General features: G+C 42.7%; 1 protein-coding gene across 3 annotated transcripts in view; it reads right to left on the reverse strand.

Moving 5' to 3' along the window:
• The window catches only part of LOC137538102 (receptor-interacting serine/threonine-protein kinase 2-like), a 96,828-nt gene extending 81,983 nt beyond the window's left edge, over positions 1 to 14,845 (reverse strand). For all 3 annotated transcript variants that reach the window (XM_068260111.1, XM_068260110.1, XM_068260109.1), the window contains exon 1: positions 14,698 to 14,845. The gene's annotated coding sequence lies outside the window, so the exon portion shown is untranslated. The remainder of the gene's footprint in view (positions 1 to 14,697) is intronic.
• Positions 14,846 to 15,927: the final 1,082 nt, after the last annotated feature.

Here is a 15,927-nt window from a genome sequence, read left to right on the forward strand (position 1 = left end):
AATTTATAAATGAAAATTGTAAAAAATCAATTTTATTCATGATGTTGTTTTAACTACAGTTCCTCTTTAAGATGGTTGTACAAGATACAACTAAAATCATCAGGTTTTTTTTTATTATTTCATAAAACGATTGATTGAAACGAAAAATGAATTTTTAAAAAAAAATAAAAAAAAGCGTGACTGATTTTTGAGAAACTTTGAAAAAATACTTCAGAGGGCATGGTGGAAATTATATATATATGAAACTGTTCTATACACGTTTTGACATGGTTAGTTACCTGTGAGTGTTAACCCTAATACTCTATGCCAGCCAGCATTAATAATTTGGGAAGTCCCCTGCATCATCTTCAAAATGGTCTAAGACCAGGAATTGCAGTGCATGAGATAAATCCCCCTGTATACCGACAGAGAATGTAACAAGAAAAGACAACAAAGAAAATAAAGAAAAACAAAACTGGCAGAATTGTTGATGGGCGTGAGAGTTCTCAATACACATCCTGGCTCATTGGCTTGCCTGTTGATTTGCAGAGATTGTCTATGGTGGTTTCTCCTTGCTTCAATAGGACAGCAATCAAGTAAACAGTCATGTCTCGACTAATGATTCCATGCGTCTTCCTGAGACTTTTTACCTATTTGCCACTAGTGTAAAATTGTTGTCAGCAATCCACATAGTTGGCGTATTGTGTAATAACTTATGTATTTGGATGTATGAGAAGACTGGAAAACCAAGAGGAAATCAATGCAAACACAGGGAAAGCATACTGATAGTGTTCTGGCCTAAATTCAAAGCTTGGAATTTAGCATTGCAAAGTGGGAGGGCAAATTACTTCTCTACCCTACCTCTGAAAATAGCAAAATGAGAGTTGTTACTTAAACCATTTCTGATTATATCCTGAATAACTTGCATTCCCCCAGGCTACTTATTGCTGGCTGCCATACAGGGGCGTAGCAATAGGGGTTGCAGAGGTTGCAACCACATCGGGGTTCTTGGACCAGAGGGGCCCCGAAGGGCCCTCCCTCAACTGCAGTATTAGCTCTCTATTGGTCCTGTGCTCATAATAATAACTTCTATAGATACTTTGAATAGTGGTAATCATTAACAGACTGTTCCCCATCCCCTTCTTGCACCTCTGACACTGTAGTTGTCATTGGCAGGTTTTGGTGCACTGTATCAATTGTTATGTATAGAGTGCTGGGGGGGATTGTAAAACTTGCATCGGGGCTCACAGCTCCTTAGCTACGCCACTGCTGCCATAGGTATTGCATTGCAGACCTAAGAAAACAGATGTGTGCCTGCTGTAATATATGTTCCCTACTGTCTGTCACCTTGAATCACGTGATTCAGTCAGCTTCATGATAGGGCCGACCCTGATCTTCTGGTATGCACATCTGTACCCTCCTGAAGTCTGTATATAGAGGGATATTAAGGTGGCATGTAGCACAGCCTAAATCTACACCACCTTTCTGCAAGTATCCCCAGTATTAGGGGGTGCTAAGTGGGTTTAAGGAAGGTGGACAAGCTGGAGGTGACATACCGAACCATTGTCAGTATTGCCCATTGGCATCTTACGCAACAGCATAGAAGACTGCCTAGTGGTCAAGTGGAAGTCCCCGGGGGTGGTGAGCAGTGGATAGCAAAACCTATCAATTTTAATGCATGTTTAAACAGTGCTTTGTTGTGTATTGTGCCTCATGCGAGCTATATATAATATGTTTTAAGGGACCCATCGCTGGAACGGATAGGTATAAGATGATCAGGGAAGCCTCTGGACTATCCAGACACTTGCCTCTACTGATTTAAGTGTCTAATTTTTCCCTTCTATGACTTCAGGTACACTTTAATAACTAAAGGTGGCCATACACTGGTAGATTTGCCATCAGATTCGACCAACAGACAGATCCCTCTCTGATCGAATCTGATCAGAGAGGGATCGTATAGCTACCTTTACTGCAAACAGATTGTGAACCGATTTCGGCCTGAAACCGTTCACAATCTGTGGTGGTGGTGCTGCTGCTGCTGTACCCGGCCGCCCGCATACATTACCTGCTCCGCCGGTGCGACTCCAGTCCCCAGGTCTCCGCTGTCTTCTCCGCTCTGGTCTGGTCTCCGGGTCCGGCATGCCTCTCTTCTTTCTACCCGGCAGGAAGTTTAAACAGAAGAGCGCCCTCTACTGTTTAAACTTCCTGCCGGGCTAGAAGAAGTGAAGCATGCCGGACCCGGAGACCAGACCAGAGCGGAGACGGAGCAGCGGTGACCGGGGTGAGTCGCGAAAGTGGAACAGGTAATGTATTGCCACTCTATTGCGTCGGTCGTCGGGCACTCGAACGCCGCTAGCGACGCGATCCCTACCTGCGGGCAATCGACGGTAATTTCCCGCACGGAGCGATCGACGGGATGAAATGGATCGAAATTTAGCGTGTAGCGTGAACGATGTGACAGCAGATTCGATCCCAGTGATCGAATCTGCTGTCGGTCGGCGGGGAATCGGCCTAGTGTATGGCCAGCTTTACTCTACATATGACACAATGAGGTGTATTCACTAAACAGAAGTCTAACCACATGATGAGCAAAGCATAATGGAATACACTACATGCAAAGCATTATACACGCTACTCATCATTAGTGATGGCCACGTTTAGGAGTACACATAGGAAGCATAGTATTTGTTTGATCAGCTCATAGATTTGGAAAGTTCTGATTTGCTGTGATCACACACTGCTTTAGCACATGATCATGACTAGCAAATCAGAGACTTAACATATCTATCACCTGACCAAACTAATCACATGCTTCTCCATGAGTTCTCCTAGACATAACCCTCACTACTCATCATGTGTAAAACTTAAAGAGAAACCATAACCAAGAATTGAGCATCATCCAAGCTGATACCCCCTTTCCCACAAGAAATATTTACCTTTTCACAAACGGATCATCAGGGGGCTCTGTATGGCTGATATTGTGGTAAAACCCCTCCCACAGTGTGATGTCAGGACCATGGTTCTTACATCACACTGTGGGTGCCTTGTTGCATTTTGGGAAATACCATCTATTTACAGCTGTTTCCAACGATCAAAAAAGCAAGCAGCATCTCCTTCCACTGACATCACCTGCTAGCAGTAACAATGTCACTATGGGCACAAGGCTTTTTCACCTGTTTTCACCTTATCTATGTTACATTTTTAAGCGTCCAAAGAGCAAAAATATAATACAATTAAGGTAAGAAAAGTAATATTGAAATTAAGTCAGGAACAACTTACTTTGAGTGATTATTTTGCTTGTAAATGTGCTGAAAGGAAATGTTTTAAACAGGTGATAAATAAGTCATTTATGAGAAGTTTTGTGAATATAGCCATGTGATAAATGTCAAAATGATTATATTTTTATGATGTATTACTTATGGAACAACTGTTTGTCATTGCAGATTTTTATGGTGTGACTAATCTTTTAAAGCAGAGGGGAAATTTGTTTTCCACGTTAAAGAATGAAGACATTGCTCAGACAATCTTTCACTTCACGTTGCATCAACTCACTTGGTGTTTTTCAAAACCACAAAAAGGGTAGTGCCATAAAAATAGTAAATGAAACCACCGACTGGATTTCAGATGGTAACCATGCCCTGATACTCAGAAAACGTTTCCTTGAAAAACTGGTTGCTGCCATTGGGGATTTACCTCTGCAAACTAATGTCAGCTGGCTCAGAGCAGAGACATGCCTGGAGAATTTTTTTTTTTCCACCTAGAAAGTCCTTTGTGCATAACTGAAACTTAAATCACACTAACAAACCGATGCCTGCTGGGCATGTGTGTAAATAGCAATCTGTGGATAGTATTAAGAGAGAATAATGTAATGCTCGGGCCACCCGGGGCCGGATCATAAAAAGCAAGCGGACAGTACAAGATCCGCTCCGGTGGTCTGTGGGGGCCCGTTTGGAGTCCAGAGCAGATGTGTTTCCACCATACAGAAGAATCCAGAAGGTCCGCACACTCAAGGAATCAAATTCCAGGTTTATTCAAACCAAGTGACACAATTCCATTCCATACACCAACGATTCGTTTTAGGGCCCCGTGGGGTCTCCTTTGTCAGGGCAACAAATACAAAATGGTGCCTTCTGGATTCTTCTGTATGACTTATATGGGTCCCAGCACCTCCCTGGTGGTGTGCAATCCTATATCGATTTGTTTTTCCACCATAGACTTCTATGGGAAATGCATCCACTTATCTGTAAAATTGATGTAGGTTGGGACTTTGTGTTGCGATAAGCGTTCCGGAATTAACTGTATGCATAACTAGGATCAGTTTGAATGACCGTTCCTCCACTGGCTTATGATCTTTACATCGGTGGGTATTTGGCTCAACTGTGAACTGACCCTAAAGTTGTCAAATGATGTGAGTGGAAGAAAAGGTGTTGTTTACATAAAGAGTGGGTGCATAATAACTACTGCTGTCTATACTGCATAACGTTGTACCGGGCTGATAGGAATGCTAGAGATGATAGAGAGATGATAGGTAGCTTGTGCAATTGTGCTTTATAGATCTTACTAAAAAATTGACGTTGGGGGGTGGGAGAGGTGGGAGTGATGGAGTTTAAATTGTATCTGAAATGAAAGACATTTCAGGTACCATACTTACCTGGGGCTTGCTTGAGCCCCCTTGAGGCCCCCTCAGTCCCTCGCCATCTCCCTGCGTGGCTCCTGTCCCTCGCAATGTGGCCCAAAAGAGTTGCGTTTCATTGCGCATGCTCGTCCCAGACCTAAACTTTCACCCTAGTGATTGAATACGATCGCTACAGGCAGCAATCATTAAAAGTTTATAAACAGGTATAGGTATTGCAGGGGTTACTACTGGGTTCATAGGCTAGGTTGAATTTAAAAATTAACTGGGGGTTAAAAAAAAAAATCACTTTTTATTTTATTGGGACCATGTCATTTTTTGTTTTTGTTTTACTTTCAAAACTTTTTTTAAAACTTTATTGAATGATTGTTGCTATTAGCTAGCAACAATCATTCACAGGACCATGCACGTGCAGAGCAGGAGCACGCACGGGCACACGCATGCATGCACGGCGGCAGGCAGCGGTTTTTAATGCAGGATGTAGATTCTACGTCCTAAAACCTACAGCAGCACTAATTATGATGTAGAATCTATGTCCTAGAACTACAAGCAGTTAAAGATCTAGATTATCAGATTTTTTTGATGGTAGTGACAAACTACTGCAATGTTCTCCTCTTAATCCAGCCTGACCGAAATGCCCCACCATGCACCGTGCTCTTCTCCTTCTCCTACTCCATAGAAACAATATGAATTTGTGTTTATCTGTGAGTGAATTTTGTTTTAGTTAGAAGTTGGTTGAAGGAGGCAAGATGATAAAAGTAACTGCACTTTGAAACCTGCTATGTGCCTATGTCAGAGAAAGAGAATGTCACAGTAGTTAGGTGCGTGGGTGGGGGATCTTAGCTTATATTTGAGCTGTGACTGCAATACAAATATTTTTTCTTTTTGTGTTGACAGTTTCATTCAGGACAGGTGAAAATGTAAAGAAATGCAGATGTTTACGCTGCCTTTAAAGGATACCCGAACTGACATGTGACATGATAAGATAGACATGTGTACATTGCCTAGCACACAAATAACTATGCGGTGTTCGTTTTTTCCTTTCTCTGCCAGAAAGAGTTAAATATCATGTATGTAAGTGGCTGACTCAGTCCTGACTCAGACAGGAAGTGACTACAGAAGCAATTTTCTGCTAGGAAAGTGTTTTATAGTTTGAATTTCTTATCAGTAAGAGCCACACTGTAGTCACTTCCTGTCCTGAGTCAGGACTGAGTCAGCCACTTACATGCCTGATATTTAACTCTTTCAGGCAGAGGAAGAAAAAAGGAACACGGCATAGTTATTTGTGTGCTAGGCACTGTACATACCCATGTCTATCTCATCATGTCACATGTCACTTCGGGTATCCTTTAAATTTGACTGGAAGATGACATGCAGGGTGGTGGCAGCGCTACCATGTCGGCAAAGGAGGCAATTGCCCCAGGGCCCCAGCATCCATAGGGGACCCCAAGTGTCTGCCACCACCCCACTAAATGATCTCCCTCCCCTGACCCCCCCTGCAGCACTACGGAGGCAGTGGTGACAGGCATACACTCACCTCCTCTGAGTTCCAGGCATTGCAGGTCCTTTGTCTTCTCTTTAGTGTTGCTGCTCTGCACTTCCTGCTTTTCTGTTTGGGCTCTAGTGCCTGATGTGAGAGGCAGGAAGTGCAGAGCAGCAATATTACAGACAGGAGAGAATTCCTGCACCTGAAACTCAGAGTAGGTAAGTATCTGCCTGTTACCCCTGCCTCCATAATGCTAGGGGGAGTCTCTAGGAGCACCTCTGACTAATATACTGGTGTAAGGGGGGTGTCAGGGGGGCTCCCAGGTTACATTTGCCCCGGGGCCCCATTGTAGTTAAAACTGGCCCTGATGACATAAGACAGTGACATTTTTCTGATTGGTTGCTCTTGTGAACATGCATGATGATTGGCTGAATTATGTTTGATTCAGGCTATACAAGGGTGCACGTTTTTGCAGTTTATCGGAGAGAGCTTGCAGGTTGAAGAAAAAGTTGGATACTCAGAAACAGCGGGATGTAGTTGACCACAAGTCAATCTCTCACATGTAATTTTAATTGCATGTATCTGCATTACCTCCTTAGCAGTAACCACTACTACACTTGGAGTGGAAAACTGCAGCGCAGAGCGGTCACCCTGAGCTACACTCATGGCAGCCTCCGGGAGGTCCATGCAGAGCATTGCGCGCAGCGGGCGTTCTCACTCACTTCCCGGGCAATCCAGACGCTAGCAATCAATCCTCTTCCTGTCCACGGAGGTTTTGTATCCCCCTGGGGAGATCGCCGACTGTTGTCATGATGACAGCAGGCAATCTCACTATAGGGTTACAGCACCACCCAGAGCACGGAGGGAGAACTGCAGCGTTGGAGCCCAAGGAGGTGAGTAAGTGCAGGGGCTGCTCCAGGCTCTCTCGTGGTATGATTTTTTTCTTGTTTTTAGGGTCTAAAAGCTAATGAAAAAATTGTACCACTTTTAGACCCTTAAATCAGGAAGGAATCATACCTCCAGGGAGATTAAAGAGTATTTCTTCTCAGCAGTGCTGCTGGTGTTTGTTTTTTTGCTACGTTTTGGTTCTGGGGACAACAGAACCTTTCCAGCTATATAGTACGCTGACATCTTCATTGGAGTGATGAGCCTACCTTTTTTTGATTCGTGTATGTCCACCGACCCTTAGCACCATGGTTGACACTGGAGGTGAACGTGCGGCTCTCACTTTTTCTTTTACAGACCTTGCCCTCCCCCCCCCCCCCACACTCCCTGCGTCCTCACGGCTCTGCACCATAAAGCTGGTGCGTCTTTGGGCCTCTGCCTTGGCCCAGCCCTGATTCTGATTATTTTTTCAGTATCTGCTGATAATGTGAAGAGACAACGAGGAAGGAAGGGGGATATTCACTCCCTTTTTCAAATGAAATGGTAATTTTCAGCAGTAGAAAATGTTATTTTACATCCGTCTTTTATTTAAAATATCTTCTTTTTACTTTATGCAGGGAGGAAGAGAAACAAAGGCAGATAAACTGGGAAACAGTCCTTACACAATAAGGGCTTGATTCACTAAACCGTGCTAACTGATAACATGGTCGCGCTATGCAGTTAGCACGCAACGTCACACGCGCAAAGTTTTACGCATGTAACAGTTTGCGCGTGCTAACAAACGTCTTCACGTGTCAACGCAGCTATGTAGCGGCTATCACACGCTCCCTGGTGGCTGGACTGCACAATGCCTTCCAATCGGTTTCAGCACACAGATTACCCAATCTAGTGGATGCAACTGATGAGCGGAAACCACTGGGATTTTGACAGTAGACAGGCTAGAAGAAGGCATGCGATCTATAAAACACAAAATACTAGGGTGCCACCATCTCTTTCTAATGGGAAGAGAAGCCCAATCTGCCTGATACTAATACCTGCAAATAAAACGGTTAAAACACTGACTAATAACCACAATTCTCAGTAGCGAATCTTCAGAAGGCTAGGATTCTTTCTGTGTGTGCAGCTGAGTAGTAGGAGTAGCCGAAAGATAAATGACTTTTAGAATTATTTTATTATAAATGCAATATAAATAATTAATATATACAGAAAATCATTAAAATCAATAATTATAGAGACAATAGTAGCGCAGTATAAAAATAAAAGTAAGGGAAGAAATGAACGGATACTTAAGCTCAGGTGAAAATATCCTTCTGGGTATGCTCACTAAGTTCCTTTGTTCCCGGAGCAAAGTTCAAACAAATATGGCCGCTGCTCGGTCCTCAGAGCAACAGCATGCCTTCGTGACAATGGAATTGGAGGACTCTGGGAGGAGTCCCTGTCAAGTTCTTTTGAATGACCCACATTTTTGGGTGGGGTCTCAGGTTCAGCCCAGGAGCTGGACAGGGGCAGTTACCCTTCTGGGTGGGACATTTTGTCATCCACCAAATATGACATGTTTCATAACTCAGCTTACGTGTCCCGAACACACACATAACAACCACAGATTCATATTCCTCAGAATATGACAAACTTGATTAGAGTAACATGTTCTGGAATGAGGCAGCTGCATACCTCGGTGACTGGGTATGTCAGTGGCCCCAATTTAATATTAAAATATTCACCAGATCCGGACCAGCAGAATGATATAACTTTCATACCTCTCATATAAACGGTATTCCTTAAACAGACTAAAATCATATACTCCATTTATGTTTAATGCTGATCGGAGGCTCCGCCGTGTCTGGAGCCCTGCTGTGTGGAAAGCTCGCTTTTGCTAGAATCACCAAATGGTATCCTTTCAAAGGGCATGTTCACACTTGGGTGTCACTGGCCCATGAAGGAACTTTTTTTGATCAAGTTAATTACACAAACAGTTCTTATCAGAGAGCATACTTGGCTCTCATGAAAAGAACTCTACTAACAGCTATAAAAGGGCAGATTCCCAACAGAAGACCCCCCAAGGCTTGGCAGCCTGCTAAGCCCTAAACATCAGATTTTGATCTGGCACTTCCACGACAATCGGTTGCAGAAAACTGATTGCAATGGCGTTTTCTTTTCTCACGGCTCTTCTGTGACAGCCGCGTTAACACGTGGAAAGCTTTATTAGAGCGCCAACGTAAACCGTTACGCATGTAAAACTTTGCGCGCGTGACATTGCGTGCTATCTGCATAGCGCAATTGTGCTATCAGTTAGCACAGTTTAGTGAATCAAGCCCTAAGGGAGATGCCACTGTTAGCATCCCTTATATTAAACTGCAATGATTGAAGAGAGTGATGGCAGTTTTATCTGTTCTCATAGAAATTAGTATCTCGTTAGAGCATCTTCCATACGTTACAAGTAAAATCAGTATGGACACAGCTGCTGTTCCATTTCTTTTTTAAATGCTAGTTGATTGGCTGTCACTGTAATCTTTTGGCTATATTATTTCTAATATACATCAATGATTCCCTATAAACTGACACAGTCTATGGCAGAAAATGACCTAAATGTGCTCTCAGTGTGCCAACAAAAATAATCTCATGCTCCACTGCTAGCTGAAACATTGCTATCGTTCAGTGACTGTGTAGAACAGCACTCTGTTCTGATGCTAGAGATCTATGCTACCATCGGAACACAAATTATAGTAATTCGGCACTGCAAATGGGAATCAACCATGTGACACAGGCCTTCAGCAGAATTATCGCCTAATATAGATGAAGCAAATTCTGATACAATAACAGAGAGAAAGGAAGGAGTCTGCGATAACTGTTGGCTACAAACATGTATACTGGGGTTGAAAATGTCCACAGCTGATTTTGGACTGCCCAGATGGTCATATTGTGTACCGGGGTTTTTGTTGTGACCCGATTGTTATTACTATTAGTGAACCTTCTCTTGTGAGTCTGATTCCCTATCAGATATCTACTGTTATTTAAAGGGACCCTGAGTAGGACCCTAAAATTGGTAAATTAAGTTATCGAGGGCTTCCTCCAGCCCTTCGTAGTCGGTGAAGTCCCCCACCAAAGAATGAACTGCGTGTGCGCAAACTACACCCGGCGACGGGTGTGAGTGAGACAAGTGTGCAGAGGTGACGTGAATGCCCAGTTGCACACAACTTTTGGCTGAAGTCGCCACTCTAACGGAGCTGCCGGGGACAGAACGGAGGGAGCCCAGAGGACACTGAGGGACTTCACTGATCACATGGGGCTGGAGGAAGCCCAGGGTAATTTCATTTGACAATTTTAGAGTCCTGCTAAGGGTCCCTTTAAGGCCTGACGAGGAGGCAACCTAGACATGAAACAAGCTGCCGTTGTTTCTAAAGAATACGTTGCAATACATGAGCTCCTGATAAGGCCTATTATACATGTCAAAGTTGTTGAAGTATCGTTTGGATAAAATAATTTTCCAGTGCTTAATGTAGTTTTTATGACTGAACAGGAAATATTCATACTTTTTTATACTAACAAATAAATTTGTTTGTTGGAGATTCACACTAATAAATAAAAAAATATATATTTTATGGTTTCCTGAACTTTTCTTTATAGAATATCCTTTGTTTCTTATGAAGATTTCTATAAGTGTAACAGAACATCTCTAAGGATCTTAAAAACATACACATACTTCCATTTTTGTCTTAATTACAGAATGGTGTTATGAAAACGGTCAATATGCAAAATAAAACAGGAAATCTAAAAAAAATATGACTATTGAAAATCTAAAAAGTCTCAAGCTCATTGCACTCCACATAGAGCCGAAGCAACGTATTCTAATACAATATGGTAAAAAAAAAATTAGCATCATCAGCTGTTACACAAGAGGAAAGTAAAAGCATCACAACCTGATTGAACAGAAGTACGATATTTTCATGTTTCTATAAAAGAACCACACTGGCAAATTCCCTGTAACAGAAGTGAAAGCCATCTACTGTGTCGGCATGGAATGCTCAGTTGAGTCATACGCACTAATGCTGGTAACAGTTCCTTTATTCCTGGGGATATTGCCACACATATTATGTGTCTTTTTCTCAACTCAGCTGTTTTATGTACAAATTCCTGGATTTAAAAAAAAAATTGTGCCCTGATTTTCAACTAAATTAATTTAACAAATATACTTTCACCACAACTTATTAAAAACGGTCATGTAGGGACTGGGGGCCATATCCTATTTGGCGTGCAAGCTGCTTATCACCTGGCCATGGCATGAGGATTACTGGTATATCCAATTGCCACCTTCACTCATCATGATCATATGAAGGCTGAGCATTATTCAAGCGAATAAAAGCTATTCGCCTGAGCGATACTCCTGTGTGCCGGGCGATGGGGAGCAAGGTCTTGTGTTGTGGTGCTGTCCTTTCAGCACCTCAGTACCGTGCTACATGGCTACTCAAAATACACATGCATCTGTCACTAACCGGATGTCTGCCACTAGAGCCAGCAGGCTTCCTAGCATTTACCCGATATGCACCTCTGCATGCCAGGTTCTCCTGGTAACATCACTCTGCTCCACTCTGCTGAGACTTGCTTAGACCGCCACTGCTGCTCTACAGGATGATTCTCATTGGTCCACCTAGTGGACCAATGGGGAGCCACAGTGGGAGCTATGCAGATGTTTTTTCTGTGGCTCCGGTTGTTACAAGAAGAGTAGAGCAGTGGCGGCAGTCTCAACTGGTCTCGGTGGGATACCACTGAGCGATGGGAAGCGGCGTTGCCAGGAGAGCCTGGCATGCTTTGGCAGACGTTAGGTGAGATCCAGGGTGCTTGGAGCTGAATCGTGGCCAAAGACATGGAGTATCAAGAGATTCTTCAATCAAGAATTTTTTTTTCTCACTTTCTTTTTACTAAGAATAAAATGAGCAAATAAAACAACTGTCGACCAATTAAAAAGAACAAAATGGTTGACGATATACAACTAGACAATAAGTGGCAAAGTCTAAGGTAATAAACATGACATGTAAGTTATAATGTCCACACTAAAGGTAAAAACAATTGCAAATGCTCAGATAGACAGTAGCAATGGCTATAGAAAGATAGACAGTTCCTGGGATCATGAAGAATAGGGCAGGACCAAGAATTGTATTGCCAGATGGGAGAATGAGAAGATAAGTACAAAAATACCAATATGAGATACCATGACAATCACTAGTTGGGATGAAGCATTAACCACGCTCCCCAAATATAAATAATATCAGGTCTGTTCAACAAAGAAAGTGTTATTCGCTCAAGGGCATTGATCTAATTGATCTCTGGTACCTATTCCTTCCTAGAACTGGAGGGAGTACAACTTCCAGGGCTTAAGCATCGTACTCACTGCCCGACGGGTCTTGCGACGTCCCCTTGACTACAGTTGTCAGCAACGCCTCTTCCTGACGGCGGGTTAAAGCGGGAGGTCACGCGACATAAATGGCGGCACGAGCAAGACTTCCACAATCGCGGTACTTTGCGCTGTGTCATCAGGGATCTCAAAGATCCGATTCGCTGTGTTGGTCCGTCGTCATCGGTGCAATGCTAGGCGACGTTCGCAATCGTGCCCATTTACCCACATTGCGACGTTATTTGAAAATCACCAGTTGTTGGGAAAATCATCAGGAAAATCGCCAGGTGGGTACGCAGCTTTAGCAGCATTACAGATTTGTCGTATGATCAATGGTCAGGGGATACCGAGACTCCTAGTATTTCAAATATCAACCCAAAGCATTTATGCCAGACTACTGCCACAACATCCAGATGCAAACCCCACTCATACAAACAGGGTCCTGTACCAATCGTACAATATCTTGTACTGAGGATACAATTACTTGAAGACTTAGCCATGCTACTGAATATGGAAACCCAGCTCTCACTGCCAATGTCTTGTTGGAGACACTCCTGCCATTTGGACATTGGGTGTAAAACATGATTCAACTGCTCCTCAATCAAGATTGGTAGAAGTAGAAGTAGAAGTAGGAACTTGGAAGTAGAAGAAGGAAATAAATGAAGAAATAAATAGCAGGGGAAAAACAGAAGAGTACAGAAGGATTTTTTTAAATTCCCTAATAAAAATGTTTTATTTTATTCATAACACATACATAGGAATAGGTTCAAAAGTGACCGTCTACACCGATTTACGTGGAAAGGGCCTGACATCTGGAGGTCCGTTATTAAAGGGGGCTCCCAGTTTCCAACATAAGCCACCAAGATCTTTGCACCCCCATCTCCTCCTGGGCACCAGAGGTGGGAACGAGCCCCTTGTCCATGATATGCACAAGGGCTCTGTAGGAGAAGGGAAGGCTCCCCTCTCTAACAGATATCATGTACCATGTGAGCTGGTATAGCTAGTATGGCGGAGCCCTAAACAGTTTGACTGGTTATACCAGCTTGGCAATTTCCCAGTCTGGCAATATCACAATGCCAGTTGCCTGACCTTTGTACTGATGACCTGCCTCTAATACTTTTAGTCAGTGGCCCAGAATGAGCACGTACTGTAGATCAGATACTTTGACTCTGAGCTTACTCCACTGGCTACATGCTTTTTGCAGGTGGGTTACTTAAAAACAACAAAAGCCAAAAGCTCACCATGACAGTCAGTCAAATGCCATCCTCTGTATTCCTCTTATTTCAGATTCCCTTTAAAACAAACCTGTACTGAAAATAAAACATAAAACTGAATGCTTACCCAAGTAAGAGGGAAACCTCTGTATGGTCCAGATGCTTTCCATGTCCTCCTTGATCACTCTCTTGCTGGTCAGAACTCTCTTCTAGTTCGCTGCTGTGCTCCCCTCCATGAACAAGCATGGGCGTATTGTGCATTTGCAGCTGCTCTCGCACATGTGCAGTATGGCCAAGCTTTTACACAAAGGGAGCACAGCCACAAGACCATATAGGACAAGGTTTTATTGTATATGTTTAAAGGGACCCTGCACAGCTGCGGTGGGCTCATGCATGGATCAGGAAGTCTCTGGATCATCCAAAGGCTTTCCTCTACTTTTTTTTTTTTGTGACGTTACAGGTTTATTTTAATAGAGGATCTATGTATAAAACTGAGGAAAAATTACATTTTTCTTCACTTTTTTTCCCTCCAGGATAACAAAAATATTTACAAATTTTTTCAGCAGATTTATAAGAGACAGGACAGACATTTACTTTGGTGTATTAAGCTGGAAAAGTAAAACATAACTGGAATAAACTAAAGAAAACAAATGATGAACAAGTCATGTAAAAGCCCCCCAGACTTGCCCTGACCAGTGAGTGGAGATACACGCCACCAAGAATGCAGAATGTCACTTCCTGCTCTCCAGTCTTTACTATGGTGTTCTTCAAAATCCAAACTGTGAAAATGAGTACCCCATATGTATAGAGAGAAGGTCTGTTTGTTATTTTTATAAATATGGTGATATTGTCAAAACCAGTGAACAAAAAAATAAATAAGATGATTACAGAACAGAGGAAAAATGGAAATATTTACACCTTTCAGCACTTTTATAATATGTTGAACAACGAAATGGTGATAATTACGTTATTATTTTCCACTAGGCAAAGGACACACCATCACCTGACTTTGAAATAATTAGAATGCCTAGACAAAGCTCAGAATTCTTCTATCTACATCTCTATACTAGTCACCAGGTCATGCAACAACATAGCTCATGATTCGACATACCATGTAGCGTAGATGGTCTTGAAGTCTTCTTTCTGTAACTGCTCAGACTACACGTCCAACTAACAGTTCAATCTATAGAAGAAAGTTGAGAGAAATAACAGAGTTCTTTTCCCGGCAGAGCAGCAGCAGCCATTCAGTATGCCGTGTGTAGCTAAAAACACAGAAGCTTTACAGACACACCCACTCTGCTTCCAGAATTCCCCTTACATTTTCCTCTGCGCGTTAAAGTGACAGTGTCAGATGGTAAACGTTAGTGACATTTCATCTGAGTCAACATCTGTGCTGTGCTCTTGCGTAAGAATGAAAACTATACTGTGTTTCTACAGTACAAGTCTGCGCAGATTTAAATTTGTGTCTGTGGGTAATATGACAGGGATATTTATGTTGTTATCTGAGCGCCATAGATTGAATTAATGTATGAAATGTAACATTAAATTAGTTACATTAGATTTGTAAAATTAAACAAGAACGGCCCATACTCAAGGAGTCTATGAACAGCGTAAAATACCTAAAAAAAATTGACAAGGTTTGGTCTAAATGGCTAGATCTGCATAACCTCTCCCTTGATAAGTAGTCTTGGCTAAGCCTAGTAGCCTACAACCTCAAAGGCTTTAAAAAAAATCTAAAGTCTACTTAAAAGAATGAGTTGAAGTTACCTGGGGCTTCTTGCAGCCCCCTGGAGTCCTCCAGGGCCCACGACGCCGGTCCAAATCCTCCGGCCATCAGCGGCGAACCCCACTAAGCTGGCCGGTCACACGACTCCTCACGGCATTCCCGCAGCTAGGAGTGTTCTGCACATATGCAGTATATGAAAATCAATACTGAGCATGCGCAGAGCGTTCCTGGCAGCGGGGTCATCGCTGCTGGCCGGAGGGACTTGGACCGGAGTCGCAGGCACAGAAGGACTCCTGTGGGCTGCAAGAGGGTAAGTTCAACTCATTTGTTATTTAGACTTACGTATCCCTTTAACTACAAAATGCCGATTGGGGTTTGTATGTATTGTACAGTTGTTTGTATATTACACCAGTCACTTGACAGGTGCTGTTGTAATCATAATGAAAAAGCTAATAAAATTGTACTTTTAAAAAAAACAACTCAAAACATTAGATTAGTTATATAAAATCGGTATCATAAAGGGGCTCATTTACAAAGGAGAGCAGATCTACATCTTTAAAGAGAACCTTGACTGAGAGGGAAATGGATGTTTCCTTTTAAACAATACCAGTTGCC

Source organism: Hyperolius riggenbachi, chromosome 11, assembly GCF_040937935.1.
Source record: "Hyperolius riggenbachi isolate aHypRig1 chromosome 11, aHypRig1.pri, whole genome shotgun sequence".
In the NCBI taxonomy this organism is placed as follows: Eukaryota; Metazoa; Chordata; class Amphibia; order Anura; family Hyperoliidae; genus Hyperolius; species Hyperolius riggenbachi.